Below are 3,749 nucleotides of genomic sequence, written 5' to 3'. Positions count from 1 at the left end.
CGCTGCGCCGTCGGGGCAGGGTGGTGGCTGTGGGTCCTGGAGATTGCGTGTCTCCTGCCGTGTTGTGCGGCCAGGTAACCCGCTCCTGCGCACCACCGTTTGCTGGTCTGGCAGCCAGGGGTCTGGGGAGGGCCCTCCCGGGCCAGGGGGACTGGAAGCCAGGTGGTGGGGTGCCCAGGGTTGTGGGGCAGCATTACAGCAGGTGGCCCCGTGGCTTGGGGTGACAGGTCCCCGTTCCAGGCAGGATCCGGTACCTGCAGAGTTTGCTGGATGTGGGGTGTTCGGCAGGTTTATAGCAGCAAGTGTTTTCTTCTGCCTCCTGCACAGATGAACTATTTATGAACTGTTGTTTTCCGCACAGCTCGCTGGTGTCAGTGCTCTGGGCGGCCGAGTGCAGGCGTCTGCGCCTGTTTGGAGGGGCGGTTGTTTACCTTTGAGTTGGAAGGTGTCACTTCTGGGCCCCGTGTCTGTGCCGCTGAGGTGTGGTCCGTTTCTGTGCTGCTCGGTGAGGACGGCCCCGCTGGATGGGTTCCTGTGTGTGCGATGAGCAAGTTGCTTGGGGAGGTGGTGCACGTCTAGAACTCAGGTACCACCCATCGTGAGGGACTTGAGAAACCCTAGGGTGTGTCTCCAGCACTTGTGGAGCAGCTGGCACTGGTGTGAGGGGCTCTGGGTGGAATGTGCAGGTCGTGTGGATGGGATCGTGGGCAGCCCAGCGAGGGGAAGGTTGTGTGTGCGCTGAGGGATTCTTTCGTGACATTGTTTGTGGGGAGCCTGTCCCTGCTGTTGGGCTGGGAGGCGAGCTGCTCAGAAAACACTTGTGGGGAGGGAGGTGGCGTGACAAGGGCATGTGGGCCTCAGCCTCGAGATCGGCCGCAGCCGTGTGTGCGTGCCTGCCTTTCGTGTGTGTGAGTGGCCTTGTGGGGCTGTGTGAGGAAGAAGCAGGGAGATAAATGTGGGGCAGAGCAAGGGCAGCAGGCAGGAGGCCTGGGTGACGTCCGGGTGGCCCGGCTCGTCTTTGTGCAGGGTCTGTGCGCTGGCCTCTCGCTGGCCTGCCCAGCGTGTCAGGGTCACTGGGAGGAGAGGCCTGGCGGCTGCAAGGAAACTGAGCTTGGACAGAGTGGCTCCTTGGTCATGTTTACGTAAAGGTCGGGTGTGACTCTTGTCACTGAAATGGAAAAAAGAAACACGAAGTTTTCAGCCTCCGCCTCCTGCTTCACCCTCTCTCGGCCCCCCCTTGCTGGTATCTCTGCTTTTCCATCGCTTCTGTGTCTGTGACGCACGCTGGGCAGCTCCTGTGACTGTGGAAGGGTCTGAATTCGCTCACTAGGCAGATTCCTCAGAACCGGTTTTCCTCACCTTTGGGGCCTGGGCCCTTCTGTAGGTTGTGTGTGTGTGTGTGTGTGTGTAGGGGGGATGGTGTGTGTGTGTTCCAAGTGTGTACACACCACTGGGTACTGCGTCTCGCCTGGTCTGGAGGGTGGATATGCACGGGGAGCGGCAGGAAGGCACGATGGCTGGGGCCTCCTGCATGGAGGGGTTGCTGGGTGCTAAGCGAGGCCTGCACAACAGGTGCACCGCTGCCTGGTGGAGGAGAAGGAGGTCTGGGTAGAACTGACGGGTTCTGGCCCTACTGCTTCTTCACTGGCGCTTTCCCTGAGTGAGCCTCGGTTCCTCATCTGTAAAATGGGACTAATTGTCTGCCCTGCCCATCTCCCAACAGGGTTGTAAGCAAGTAGCATATGGGAAATGTGCCAGAAAAGTAGCTACAGTTTGGGGACTGTGCCAGCAACTGTCAGCCCTCTGCCAGCGCTGAGCCCCTGTTGGGGCTTGGCTCATAACAGTAGCAATAAGCACTTATTTAGCACTTACTGTGTACCAGGCACTGTTCTCAGCTTCACATATGATCACTCATTTAGTCTTCACAGTGCCCCGTGGAGGTAGGTATTCTAATTACCTCTCCTTTTCAGATGAGACCGCTGAGGCCCAGAGAAGTCATTTGCCACTTAGCTGGGAAGAGGGAAAGCTGGATTTGAACGCAGGCAGTCAGGTTCCAGGTCCTGTGCTCTACTACGCTGCTTTCTGCTGCCCTTCTGCAGTTTTCTGCGGGCCTCTCTATGCACACACTTCTCCCCAATTTCTGTCTCCCTCAGCACCTGCACCAATCCATTTCAGAAGACCCATGTGCTTAGTAACTCAGCGAGGCCTAGCCTGGGGAGTGAGCTAATGTCTGCTGCTGGGCGCTGGCCATAGAAGCAAAACGATGTGGATGAGCCAGGCGAGGGAGAGCTTGTCCTGTGGGTTCGGTAGGGCCACGAGGGAGGTGGCATTTGAGTTCGATCTTAATATTTTGCAGGGCTTTGGAGAAGAGGTGGAGGAAAGGCTGCATTTCTGACAGGAGGACCAGCATAGGCAAAAGCATGGAGGTCCGGGATGTGTTGAGGTTGTATAGCACACGGGGTGCTTGAAGGGAGACTAGCACAGGCAAGATGGGAAAGGAAGGTTGGAAGTAGACCCCTGAGTGCCTGGCTGAGGAACTGAGCTTTATTCCAGAGTGAGTGGGGGCCAGTGAAGGGTTCTGAGACCAAGAGTAATACCACCTGAGCTGCACTGGGGAGGCTGACCTTCAGTGAGAGGTAAGCCTGGAGGCAGGGGAATAGCTGGGAGACCATGACCTTGGACCTTGCGAGTGTGAACAAGGCCCCGAGCTAATTTGGGGGCCGGAGGTGGGTCGAAGGGAAGGCTTCCAAAGCCTTTCCCAAGCCGGGCTGCAGATTTGACCAGACTTGGGGACTGCGGATGTGGGGAGCGAGGGAAAGGACAGAGTCAGACATGACACAGTTAGCAGTTAGCACGTGAGACCTTGTGTGGTGATTCTGCAACCCGCTCGCTGGCCATAGGCCCTTTCGGGGCAGGATCTGGCAGTATGGCAGAGGGCAAGACTCAGCACCTGGACCCACACAGACTGGATTTGAATTGTGCTCTGCTCCTCACAAGCTGTGTGACCTTGAACAAGGTATATCCACCTCCCTGTGAGCTTCCGTTTCCTTATTTGTAAAATTGGGATAATGTAAATACCCACCTTGGGTGGTCGTTTGGGGGAAATCATGACATCAGGCAATGCCTGTAAAGCCCTGGAGGTGTGTCAGGCAAGGAGTGAGTGCCCCAGAAGTGGTCGAGTGACAGTCATCATCCCAGCTCCGGACCAGCCCAGTCCTGCACTGAGGATGACTTCCTTCCCAAGGGGGGACAGACTACAGGCAGACTTTGAAGAAGACAGGTTCATACATTCACCAAATTTTTAAAAATCTCCCATTACATATCAGACACTGTTCTAAGCACTGGGGATAGCAGTGAACAAAGCAGACAAAAATCCCTCCGTCCGTCCCTCCCTCCCTGGCCAGTGTGGCTCAGTTGGTTGGGTGCAGTCCCGTACACCAGAGGGTTGCCAGTTCTATTCCCAGACAGGGCACATGCCCAGGTTGTGGGCTTGGTCCCTGGTGGGGGGCATGCAGGAGGCAGCTGAAAGATGTTGCGTTCTCACATCAATGTTTCTCTCCTCTCTCTCTCAAAATCAATAAACTTAAAAAAAAAAAAAAACCTCTTCCTCCCTTGGAGGTTACATTCTAGAGATAAATGAACAATATGTTTTACTAAGTGTCAAAGAGAAAAATAAAGTAGGGGAGAGTGACAGGAAGTTTGGGGAGGCAGAGGGTGGCCAGGGAAAACCTGGGGAGGGGTGGGGGGTC

The 3,749-nt window shown here is 56.0% G+C and overlaps 1 protein-coding gene across 1 annotated transcript in view; it reads left to right on the top strand.

Moving 5' to 3' along the window:
* Positions 1 to 608: 608 nt before the first annotated feature.
* The window catches only part of ZBTB4 (zinc finger and BTB domain containing 4), a 14,312-nt gene continuing 11,171 nt past the window's right edge, over positions 609 to 3,749 (top strand). The window contains exon 1 of the mRNA XM_005878744.2: positions 609 to 3,016. The gene's annotated coding sequence lies outside the window, so the exon portion shown is untranslated. The remainder of the gene's footprint in view (positions 3,017 to 3,749) is intronic.

Source organism: Myotis brandtii, unplaced genomic scaffold (assembly GCF_000412655.1).
Source record: "Myotis brandtii unplaced genomic scaffold, ASM41265v1 scaffold573, whole genome shotgun sequence".
NCBI lineage: Eukaryota > Metazoa > Chordata > Mammalia > Chiroptera > Vespertilionidae > Myotis > Myotis brandtii.
This window is presented reverse-complemented; position numbering and strand designations above follow the sequence as displayed.